We start from the raw sequence: 13,389 nt of genomic DNA on the forward strand, positions 1-13,389 counted from the left end.
TATCTTGTTTTAACCTGCTGGAGAGCAAGCTATCTTGTTTGTTTCTCGATACATATAATTGTCCCAGTCCTCAACAGCACTGGGTGTGTCACTCTTGACCTGCTAACAGGGAAAGTGATGTGTGGAATAGTCCATCTTCAGTGGTGCTTTTACAAGGAGTTACTGAAGGTTTACTATTTTCATTAAGATACTCATATTATTATAGTTTTTTTCCCTTTGAGACCTACAAGTTAGCAAATTTCGTGTAATAAACATTGTGTTTTTATTTAGCAGTGTGACTTACTGGGTAGTGTGGTTATATATCATACATCTGGCTCTGTATTTGAGCAGGGAAGGAAGGATTTGACTCCAAACTTAGAGATCCTGACCCTGTGAATCAGCTTAGCATCTCACATGTTCAGTTGCTGGTGACCCACTCCGATTCTTCACCACGTACAGAGCTGTTATTACCAGATGCACAAGAGCAAGGTGTATTTGAGAGATGGATTATGACTCTATCTGAAGGGCAGCCACAGGTATAATCTACTCCAGTTAACAATCTGAAGATTATGCTTGTTAGGCTAGGGAATGGTCAATCAATTCACTTGCCAGTTTTAAGGAAGGATTTTTCCTCTTTAGACCCTTTATGTACGAAAATGAGTGGAGTAAGTGTAGCACAGGGCCAGGTGTTGATGATTCTTCGATGTTACAAGAACACTCATCATGCATTACATTAAGGCTCCATCAAGTCCTGTGGTGCCCGTTACAGATAGTAAGTATGGATAAAAAGTTCAGAACACATTTTCCCTCTCCATCACTTGGCACTTTGAATATGTTGCAAGATTTCAGGAGTCAAATTTTTGAAGGGGCTAAATAAGCACACAATAAAACATTTAATCTTGTATTTGGCATACTTGCTGTTAGAGAAGGAAACCATACAAATAAAGCTACTTGCAGCATAGTAGTCAACAAAATACTCTGTAAAAGAAAGCTTTGCGAGTAATTGGATTCACAGGAGAAAATTCATCACAGCTGCCTGAGCAGCTGTCAGATGCCAGTTTAAAAAAGTGAAAATTTCACTAAGTATCATTTATATTGCAGTTCGTTTATATATTGGCTTCTTGATTGTGCTTAACAGAACTTCAGTCTTTTAAAATTATTCTTAAGCAAATGACAGCTCATTCTTAAGTAACTTTGTACTCACTGAAAGGCAGTCATTTTTCTTTGTTATTACACAAGTTGTCTTTTGAATCATAACTACATACCTATGTAAATACATTATGGTGATACAGATACTTTGTTGTTCTAATTTTTATTTTTTTCCATGATACTCAGTTCTTTTATATTAAGTGGTCTTCAAAAGACCATGTACAACAAGGAAGAGCATCTGAAGTTGAACTCGAAGGCATTTTCATTACAATATGTTTTAAGAATCAGTGATTAATTACTTTGAACTTAAAGATGTTTGGACATTAAAAATGTATTTTTTTTAATTATATAAGCAGAAACTAGGAACTGCAATTGTTTCTGGCTGCTTTGGAATTTCTACAAAATCTGGCAGCTGAGTAAGTAAAAAAGTTAGAGTAAGAAGATGCTTACAGTGCTTGGCACGTTTATAGTTCTTAAAAGAATGTTTGCCAAAGGCAGGTATGATAACCAGTTACTGTGTTGTTATGACATTGTATTTAATTGACACAAGGCTTCTGAAAACATGCAAGCTGTTGTTGGGTGCAATAAGATGTATTATCTAGGCACAGTTGTCAGAATAGCTGCATTGGATTAACTAGTGGATATATTTCTAAAACCAGATTCAATATTGAACGTAGAACAGCTTTAAGTAGTTCAAATTTAGCTGCTTGGTTTTACAGAACTTGATAGTAATCCTTATCAGAGTAAATTCATGTCTTTAAGTCTTCACTTGGTGAACTATGTATTTTGATTATATTGGCCAGTTCTGTTCTTAAGGACTAATATAAAAATGGATATTTATGCCCTGTATGATTGTGTAAAATCTGATGTGTGAAAACTTTTTTATGTTAAAAAAGTTTCCGTCGGTAGCACACATGTTCTTCACCTTAACCATGGTTTCAAAATCTTTTAGAGCTGTTTTGAGGGAATGAGGTAGAAGGCTGGTTGGTTGGTTTGGTTTTGGGGGGGAAGATAGGGAGTGTTCTCACATTGGAGTAGGTCTCTGTACTTAATGCTTGTAAGTAGAATGCTTCTGACTCTCTAAAAGCCTATACACTCCTTTCTTTACAGCCTGTCTAGACCTCTAGGAATTGGTAGTGTCTAGTGACCTCTTACCTCTCAGCACTTTAAATATGAGTGACTAGGTGAATGGGTTAGCTTTGGTTAACTGCATAAATGCTGCAGGGAGAGATAACTAATTATCTCCATCTCTGAATTCTTGACACTTGTCGATGAGTGATTGACTAGATTGACTCTTAAATTAACAAGCAAATTCAATGCGGAATATCTCATCAGGTCTGCTTTACCATGCCCTTAGCAGAAAGAAGATGTTAAGTGTACCAGCCTGAAAGGTCTAATTGTTTTTTGTTATGCTTCATTATATTCAGTATAGGACTCTTTCTGCCTCCAGGAATGAGATACCAGCTGTGTCCCCTTGCACACCTGTGCTCAAGTATGATATTAAAGTCGTTTAACTAAAATAAGCACCTACCTTACCTGTAAGGGACTTTAGTAGAGTGGAATAGTTCTGGTCTTGTCTAAAAGTGGTCTGATCCATGTACATACCCTAACCTGGTTGCTAAAATCCACTCCTTCTAACCTGTGGAAAGTTGAACAGATTCTTTCTTAACAACAGTTGCTTTAATGCATTTGAAAATGTGTACTTCTGTTTTTGGAGTTTGTGAATTGAGATTCTATGTACTGTGGCATATAGGGGGAAAGAGTTATCCTGAAAAAACTGGAATCTGTAGTCATGATTTCATGGTTGTATCAATCGTTGCTAGCATATCACTGATTCGGCTGTCATAAAACTAGGTAGACTTCTAGTTATATTTGTAAGGATTGTTAGGCAAAAAAAAAAAAAGATCTTAAATAGGTAAGGAATGGTACTGGCTATCAGATATATTACTAATGCAATCTGAATATTTTTCTCTAGAGATTATTCCTGTATTTGTGAAATGCTTTGGATGAATTTTAACACTCATTCACCAGTTTTCAGAAATGTTGCTACATGGTTTTGGCAGAGAAGATTGTAGTTGCAGCCTAATATAGGTGGAGTTGTCACAAGAGATCAAAGGGGGAGTGAAGATCAGAAATATGACTTTACTACTTTCCTAACCAGGCATTTCAGAATCTCATAAAGAGCTTCCATGTTGCCTTCCTGAGAAACTTAAGAATTAACATTAACAAGAATGAACCAAATTAGATCATTGGCCTACAAATGTGAATTTTACTGTCTCGAAATCTGTAAATTTGAATAAGGGAGAAGCAAATGAGATCATTTCCCAAAAGAAGGAAGGAACGATGAATGCTTTTATATTTATTTGGTGTCTTAATGTTTATGAATTTGCATGTTAACTTTAGAGAACATTAGAAGTGAGAAGGCACACTTCTAAAGGCATCCAAAAGTTGTTCAGCAGCTTACTGGCAGTCACAAAAAGTCAGAAGGCATTACATCATTGTTCCTCATGATAGAAATCAGAAATGACCAAAAATTCTTTTTTTTTCTCAATATGGAAAACAAGAACTTGTTCTCATGTACAAAATGAGAACTTCTAGGAAGAGACCCAACAGGAAGAACCACGCAATTCCCAGGCTCTTCCCTGAGTCACCCCCTGCCCAGGCCTGGGGATGAATGTGCAGTGGTGGCCACTGTGGAGGCCTGGCTTCTCCAGCAGGAGAGCAGGGAGCTGTGCTGCCACTGCTGCTCCACTCTCCCGCTGCCTGCCTCACAGGCTTCTCTCTCTGCGATGAGGGAATTTTAAATATAATTGGGGAAAAACTTTTGCATGACTGGACTCTGCAGTGTTTTTGAGGGAGGAGAGCCCCATTACTTTGTGCTGGGACCTTGTGAAAGCTCTTGACCTGGTAGGATAGTTAGGGCAAAGGGTTGTGAGGGTGTGTCCTCAGCAAATCCTCCCTGCATTGCCCTTTGGGAAATGGTACGTGTCAGTAGGTTTCTATGGCTTTCAGCTCCTTTGAAAACTTTGTTCTCATGGGGGATAGTGGTCATGCTGCCATCTCAGGTGCAGTTGGGTCTCCAAGCAGACCACAGCACCCAGGGACAGACGTCTGTCTGGCTGCATCTGTATGGACAAAACCAGGCAGAGGGCACATGGCAGCAATGTCGGCTTTGTTTTATTGGCTGTCATCCCTCTTCTAGTGATTTGCCTGTAACAACCAGCTATCCTCATTGCAATGCCTGGCCATATCTCAGGGCATGGTAGAGGCCACCAGCTGGTTCCCATCCTGTTACACAACAGGGGTTTGTCTGGCCGTGTGGACGGGAGCTGTGCTGTGCCATTTGCCCACATAGCTCCAGAAAAGGTCCCAGCCCTGCTGGGTGTAGCCAGGTGTATAGGTGTAGCCTCTGATGTCTTAGAGAAATAGATGTCACTGTACTCTGACTGTGAAGTAACTAAAATGTACAAAAATAAGGTTCCAGAATTCAGTAGCTGAAACCAACAAATGTTAACCCAGTATCATTTGCCTCTTTAATTCCCTCCTCCCTCTCCCCTCCCAAAAGGCATACTTACCTAAAGGATAGGTTGTGCTGTGAGGTGTGGTGTGCTCATCTTCTCGGGAAATTGGCCTGCAAACGGTGCTGCAATGACCCCTGGAGCCAAGGAAAGAGAAGTGAAAGGCACAGCAAAAGTGCTCCCGAGCCCATTCCAAAGATGTTGACTACTACCTGTGGCATGGGGCTTTAAGAGACTCTAACCATAAGAAGCAGTGTGTTGTACTGAACTATTTAAAGTGATTTTAAAATGCTTGTCATCTTGGAACCAGTAGGACTGATGAAGTAACAAGGAGGGAAGCTGGGTCAGTAATTTTTTCTGGAAGATTAGGGATTATTTGGGCTCTGACAAAGCACATAAGCATAAGCTTTCTTCAACTCTTCTTGAAAAGAGTTTCAGAAGAGTTGAACTCATCCGAGACCTTAGAGGTGATCCTGTCTCCAACTCCCCGCTAAGGTTGCTGTGTTTCAGTCCATTCACAAAAATAGTTGATCAACCTAATAATAAAAAAGTGCAAGTGGCATTTTAAACACTAAACTGGCCGGCTTTGAACTAGTTACTTAGGGGCCAAGGGATTTTTTTTTCTTTACGCGTTTTTAATTCGATTGATGCTGAAGTATTTTAAGCAGTACTGGTTAATGTCTTCTTTCTTATTAGAACATTAAGTAGCAATATCCTTTTGTCTTCACCACTTCCCCCCCTTCACTTCATGCATTATATTTACTGAGAACAGCTAGTAACAAGGCAAGCCTGGCATCTGACCAAAAAGATTTTTGAGCTGGTGATTCATTAGTGTGTATAAAAATAGCTAACCTTGTTTAAAGGCACTTCTTACACAAAAAGAAAGGGGTTCAATTACCATAGCTCATTCAAAGTGAAGATTAAACATCTTTACCAGGACAGTGCACTAATCCCATGAATCCTATTTATGTTGAAATGTAGTGCTATTGGCAATAAACAGCAATTTGAGAAGTCATAACCCAAGAAAATCATTGTCAAGTGACTTTAGAACTCTCTATAAATTTCCTCTTGATGACTTCGTCAGTAGTGTTCAACAACAGAGTTAAATATTTGTATTAGGTGCTCCTGCCTTTAACAGACTCATTAAAAAGATGGAATTCTTTGATTCTATCTCAAATCATTTTAGTTCTAACCTCTCTCAGGCAAAGTCAGCTCTATAAATTGAGCTAAATGTATTTTTTTTCTGAATAGAGACTTTACAGTGTAGCAATAAATTCAAGCGCTGGGAAAGTAAATGTAACTGAAGTGCCTTTAATGCTGCTATTGTGTAGTTGTTATGGTTATAATCCCATTACACAGACCTTTACCTTGAAGGTTATAAATTCTTTGAGAAATTATTCTAGTGGGAAAGGGCACTACTTAAAGCATTGTGTTAAAATACAAACAAATAGGGGAGGATTTCAGTATGAAGAAGCAAGATACACAAGGTACCTTCTAGTCTGTATTTACTAAGAAAACATGCAGTGGAATAACAATTACTGAGAGAAATCTATACCAAAATTATCCTTGGGATACAGTTTCAGGTGAATGAACATTTGTGAGGATAAAAATGTAGTAACCCTTCCCAGGAGGGGTGCTTACTATTATTTGCATCACAGGCATGTCTGGAAATTGTCAGTTAGGATCAGGACCTCATTCTGCTCTACGCCTACAAACTTGAGAAACAGTACCTGCATCAAGAATTATCAGTCTAGAAATCTGACCCCAAACCCAGTGAAGTCAATGGGAGACTTTCCATTGATTTTAATTATTTGGTTCAGGAGCTAAGTAAGTGTTTCTAAGACAAAAATCAATATCGTCCCACAGTGGTAATGTTTTCATGTGTTTCTATTGATTCTTTTGTCATAGATTACAGGATACCTTTGCACTGTCAAACATGCAAGGTTTTAACAAACTGATTTATTAACACAATTCGATTAACATCTGCAGTAGCAAGTATTTAGCAAATGTCAGCAAACAGAAGTTCACTAAAAGGATCACCATAGAAAATGACTTGTTGCACAATGAGAGTTGAAATCTAACAGGAACTGTTTTTTCTTAAAACCAGTCTATGTCAGAACCCTACATGACATGTTCATCATGAGCTGTGTATTCAGAATTTTTTTCTTAACCAGCTAGTACATCAGGTCTAAGAAAAGCCTCACTTCCCCTGAAGGACTTTAACTTGCTTCCTTTCTGGATCATGGTTTTAAAAAAAAAAATAAAAAAAATTCCATGACAGTGTGGTTATAAAAAAAAAAAAAAAAAAAAGCCAAAATTCAAAAATTAAATTGAACTTGCTCAGCTTGTCAGTTATACTTTATAATTCAATAGTGGATCTCCTTTTAAATAATTAAATGAAATACATCATCCTATTTCAGAAATGCACTGCTGTATTTATAATTTCTGACTTACGAATGCTAGTCTTGGGACGCTGTCAGCAGGACTGCTTATCGGGGTAATAGTTACAAACGTGGATTGTTCAGTTGACAGCCCTGTCATTTTGCTTTGTCGCTTCTTAAAACCAATCAAAACACTTCAGTCATTTCTTGAGAATGTCTCTGAATTTTGGGCCTCTAATTCAACTTTATTTCTAAGTTATTTGAAAAACAAGCAGTTCATACAAATTAAAAACTATGTAACAGTAGTCTAGTGGCATACAGCTTTCCTACTACATGCCCATAATGTACTATTTTAGTACTTCAAGCTCCTTCATACAATATTTTTTCTTCGTTCATGAATAGTCACAAGAAAATTCCCAAATGTAGAACATAATTTCCTTCCTTCTAGAGGATCTTGTTCCTGGAAGAAAATTTGAAGCATTTCTCAGAATTTTTCTGATCCAAACCCAAAACTACAAGTTGCATCTGATATAGGCCAGGAAAAGTCACATTAATTAGAGTTTTCCAAATCAGTGTAAAGCTTAATTTGTTAATTGAATTTGTAATCATTTGTCACAAAACCTGTTACACTAACAATATCTCTAACTTTTCAATCAATCATAACAAAAATGCAGATACCATGTAAATCTTATCAGGATCACTAAAATAATGGGATTTTTGTTTACAAGGTGTCGATTGGTTTTGGGAGCTTTGATAATGACTCCAGACAGTCAATAAATACGGAGACTTTCACGTTGCCGGTAGGAGCCGAACTAAATTATCTAATCTTTTTAAAATGACAGACAACACAATGAACTCTGAACTTAATCCCCTCCAAACACTAAGGAGACAGTTTAGTACTTAAAGTACTATTCAAACTCAAAACCTACATTTAAAAAATCATTAAGTGTCTGACTTAAACACACAAAACCAGGGAAATTCAGAGTTAAGGCTGCAGCAGCTCTGGGGTGGTTTTCCTTCCCATGGTGCCGGGGCAGCAGTCTGTGGTGGGCTGCATGCTGCCAGTGGTTTGTACAGGGTAAGGAAAACACCTGTGTGCCTTTTGAAAGCAAATTTGTAATCAAAGTTTTTTTTTTTTTTTTAAAAAAAGGTAAAAAATCTGAAGTCCTAATTATTTTGTATGTCTAGTGAGCAAATTTTCCCCTAAGGTTTTTAAGAAGAAGGGGGGATGTTGCAGGCGAAGTTTCAGTTGACAAAATTTACCCATTTGGGCTCATAACCTCTGAAAAAAAACACATGGCCTTTGGGAGAAAAAGGGAACCATAAATGTAAAGCTTATGTAGATGGGGGAGAGGGGTGGCAGGCAATGGCTAATGTAAAAGTACTTTTTTTCCCCCCTCATGGGGCAGCATCTCCAGGCATTGCTACTCACTAAGAAAATTAATTATGGAAGACACATTTCTCCTTTACTTGAAATCTATGAAGCAAGTCAAGGTTTGTTTTAGAAAGTGACACCCACCACAGTTAAACTTTTCTCTAATGCCTGTTAATAGTTTATATATATAAAATATATATATATATCTATAAGTAATATATAAGTATATAATAATTATATATAAGTATATAATATATAATATGTATAATATAAATATATAAATAGATAAATAATATAATGAATAAAATAAATATATTTTATATAAATATATAATATATAAAAATATAAATATATATATAACTACCTAAAATTATGATATACATTAAAATACATGAATATACCATACATATAGAATTACTATTTATTTCACTTTAACTTTTTAAAAAACAAACAAAAATGTCCTGATTGTGGAACTGTATTTTCCACTACTGATGAAGTAATAGGTGAGAAAATATAAGTAATCTTAATTAATTATCTGTTTGAAGTCAGATAATTGTTTACCTTCTAATTTCTTTACCGTCACTGCATGAAGTGCAAATGTGAATTTGTCCAGCACTGCTGGAGGTTTATTATCATCTTATTTTCCATGGATTACATCTTGCAAGTTTCTTTTATTGGTTTGTTTTATAAATGTATCTGTAGCTAATGAATGGATGAATTGATGCCTACCAACATTTTCAATATGTTCCTCTTGCTGTCTAATGTAATGCCTGAATTGACAAATGCTTTGCTTTCACTCTTAGCATGGCCCACAAATCTTTTTCATCTTTCCTGGGTAAGTGGAGACAAGGAATTGTTATATCTGTGCATTTGTCATTAATTAATTCCACTGAACACATATTTTCTGAGATCTATATAAAGGGGAAAATAAAATTTAAATAATCATTTGGACTTAAAATCATAGTTTTTCAGTTGTCAAAATCTGTTTACAATGTTGAATGTAATTTGTTGCTCTGCAGTATTGTATATTTTATTTCTTTATAGGTATCCTCAGTGTCACGGTAAGTCACAGTATTTACATGTGAACGGACTCGTATTTTATGTTATTAACAATTGATTCTCAAGTCAGGAATTTCTGAGGCTCCCACTGTCTGTTTTTTGCCATGATTAATTAGTCAAGCTCATCATTCTTGTAGTGCTGGTTAGGCAGACTATAGCTTCACGTTGGTTAATCTGTCATTTAGACGAGCTATGCTATCAGGACAGCCAAAATCTTATGATGTACTTTTACTGAGAGATGTGATGTCTGCATTCTCATGATGAGATCAACTGGCAGAGGTGAGAGTGTATTTATTTGACATCACTGTCTGGTGCTTTAAACCTTTTTCTGAAGCCTATATTTACGTTAATCACATGATCTATATCTTGATTTTAGGATCTGGTTATTTTAATTAACTTTGCTGACCTATCACAACATTTCAAGATGCTGTAAAATTAATCTTAAAATGTTTTCCTTGGAATTTTAAAAATAAATTTGAATGACAGAATTTTATCAGTACATTCTCAGGTGGTCCTTTGTTGTAAAACTGGTGGAATTCTGTATTTCATGGCACTTTTCCTTTGCAATACTATAGCACTTTTCCTTTCCAATACTGTATTTTCATATTGCCTTATAATTGTTTCCTGAGTCAGAGAGGAGCTATGTGTTTTATAATGGAAAAAAAAAAAAAATGCTGCTCCAAAACCCTGCAACGGTGCTGTGCCAAATCAAAACCTATGGTTGCTAACTTGGAATTTAGTTTTTTCTTTCTTAATTTTTGTAAATATTTATTATCCTCTCTGATAAGGACTGCTTCTTAAATATTTCCCTGTTTAGTTACTATGCATTTAAGGACAAGTACTGTAGAAAATCTAATAGCACGGAAGTCTGCTAGATACAAATGGTCATGAATAACATCTAATTGGTATCCAGCAAGAGCAGAATGTAAAATAAGCACATCTGCGTGGTTTTTTTTTTTTTTTTTTTTTTCCCCTCAGCCCAGTGACTTAAAACCAAAATTAGCTCTAAAGACTAGTTTGGTTTCTGCGTGTTTTTTCCCCTTAAAGATTATCCTGTGAAAGCAGGGGAGGAGACTGACCACCTGTTAGATACTGCAGCATCTTGTACCCTACTGGGCTCCTTGGCACACGCACTCTCTCCCCCATCCTCTCTTCTTCACCACATGCTCCTGTGTGTTTTTGGGGGGGAACTGAGTTACAGCTGCTTCCTGGATCAGTCCACCACACATCAAGCTGTAATTAAGATACTAAGATTCATTATAGGCTTTTTTTTTTGTCTGTTTGCATTGGTGGTAGCTATGAAAGAGTTTATGAAAGCCAAATGACTACTGCTGGCGTCATGGGCAAAACCTCCTTTGCATGGGCTGGATTGCACGGGACTTTTGGACTCAGCACATTGACCTCTGTGGACTTGCTAGAACATAATATTCAAACCATTGGGCTTCCCTGTCCTTTATAACAGCCTCCCTACGTGCTACAAGCCCCCCTCCCAGGGGTCAGCTCTGGTGTGCACACAGATCCTGCTGTCCTGTACGGAAACCAAGCCCCGCTTTCCAGAGTAAATCCCAGCCATGCTGTGTCCAGTGAGCTTCCTAATGAGAAGGTAGATAACGGGACAGACTTTTTTCCTCTGAAAAGAATAGCGGTTACTGTATCATTAATTTCCAGCTGTGCAGTGATTTCACAGGGGGCACTTACCAGCTTTCCAATTTCTGAATTGATCGGACCCTCCTCTTACTTTGCCAGGCTGCGTGTGTATTTTTAGCCATGTAACACTAAACCAGATCTGCCTTTGTTTTTGTGATTTATAGTTTTTTTCTTAAACAGGAAAGCATTCATTATCAAATGTTGTGAGAACAATACAGTAACTGGAGGTTATTTTATATGAAAATATTGTTGATTGTTCCTTCCCTAGAAATCTCTTGGCAGCTCGCTTCCTGCCAAATGAATCAGCAAAAGCTACTCATGAAAGTTGTTAATATATAATACAATCATCCAGCACTGCACTTGTTCCTTATCTATAAAATCCTTTTGTGATCAATGATTCACATCACCTTTTGATTAGTCTCTGAGCACAAACAGTTTCTTAGTATAAATTAATGGCCTTGGAATTTCTAAATAAACATTCCCTTTTGTTTAGCATCATTTCCTATTTTCTTACCAAAACAGACTCTTATTGTAATTGCTCAGTTTTCACTGGAAAAAGTGTTTGCAGACTGGAATGTTCTTAAAAAACAAGTCGTCCTTTTCAGAACTAATATTGTTGATTTACAAGGTTTAACCTTCCATGTTAATTGAATATAACTAGGAGATAATACCAGGGCACTGCTACTATTGTCTGATACTGTAAGGAATTATTCCTGCCTTCATTTACTAGAGAAAAGTTTTTCTCTTGAAGTATAATACTAGTTATGCATTTTTTTCACAGTAATACAAAACATGTTAGCTAAATGGGAGATACAGTTAACTTAAGACACTTCCTCCAACATTTCTCATTGATCGTTGCTAACTCTAGCAGTAGCCATGTTGTGATCACTGGTGTAACCAGGCTCTTCAGTAAACAGTAGTTCTGAAGATTTCTTCTGGCCAGGTCTGACTAATAGGGTAATTAAAATACCAAACATCATGACATCATGTAGTGGTTTGCTAATGGTAATTATCCCTTCTTGCAAACGGCAGTGAAGCAAGAGTAGAGAATGCAGAAGCAGTAGAAGCCTGACCCACAGAGAACTGGTGCGTTCTTTCTGATCATTTTTTTTTCTTTTTCTTTTTTTTTTTTATAAGGAAATTATTTCACTTAAATGACTTAAGTGGAGTTTTAACTAAACTGAATTAAGAACCTGAGAGACAGAAAATACCTGAGAGACATCTAACTTAATTAATTGTTAGCTAAAGTGATCCAAGAGTTCAGACAAGGGATTTCTTTTCCCCAAAGCATTTAAGGAATATAGGCCATGATAAACATGCTCAGACTTCTGAGTGGGTTGTTCCTGGTGGTTCCAGTTGCAGTGCTTTGCTTTGCAGTGAGGACAGGCTCAGCAGAGGCACAGTGTCATTGCAGCCCAGCCGACAGAGCACCTTGCCAAGCAGAGGTCACTTGGTCATCTCCAGTGATGTGTCCATCAGGCACCAGGTCTTAACCTCGAATGTCATTTCAATTTCTAACTCGCACTGTGTCACTAACACAGCTAGTACCTGCCTACAAGGAAACATGGCTGCCCGTGCTGCTGGGGGCAGCTCTTGGCTCAGGGTTTTAGCCAACGCTTGCTCCTTAAAAGCACTGGTAAGTGCCATAAGTATGATGAAGCCGATGCTCCTTTTGCTGCCAGTCAGAGCTGCCTCTAGTAAACCAATAGTCTCTATGGCTCTATTGTCTTTCACAAAGTTAACATCAGCACCAGATGAGGATCTTTCTCGACATTTTTAGGCACTTGTAAAATGTCAATGAAATGTCAAAAGTAGTTAGTGATGCGCAGCCCTCCTAGCAAGAGAGATGTATATTGTTTTGAGTAATTTGCTATAAAAATATAGATATAAATGTGCAATAGAATGCTATTTCCAAAGTCTTTAAATGACAATTTTTATATACACCGTCCAATTTTTAAATCCAGTGGAATTTAGACAAAAAGCAATGTATTTACAGATTTTTGCTATAATTTAGAAAGCATAATTCACTTAAGTATTCTGAAAAAAACAGTCATTTCCCTGCTGGTATGTAATACACTGGCAGTATCCAGTGATCGGGAAAGTCAGCAACTGTAGAGGAATACATTCTATCAGATGCTCACTTAAGAAATGTTTTATGTAGAAACACAGTACCAATTCAGTTTCAGTGATGTCAGATTTTCAGTCACGATAGTGCTTCTAGCACATGAACACTTTCCCAAACCTCTTGGCCTGGATAAATTTCCGCTAGTACTAGTATGAT

Source organism: Cygnus atratus, chromosome 7 (genome assembly GCF_013377495.2).
Source record: "Cygnus atratus isolate AKBS03 ecotype Queensland, Australia chromosome 7, CAtr_DNAZoo_HiC_assembly, whole genome shotgun sequence".
NCBI lineage: Eukaryota > Metazoa > Chordata > Aves > Anseriformes > Anatidae > Cygnus > Cygnus atratus.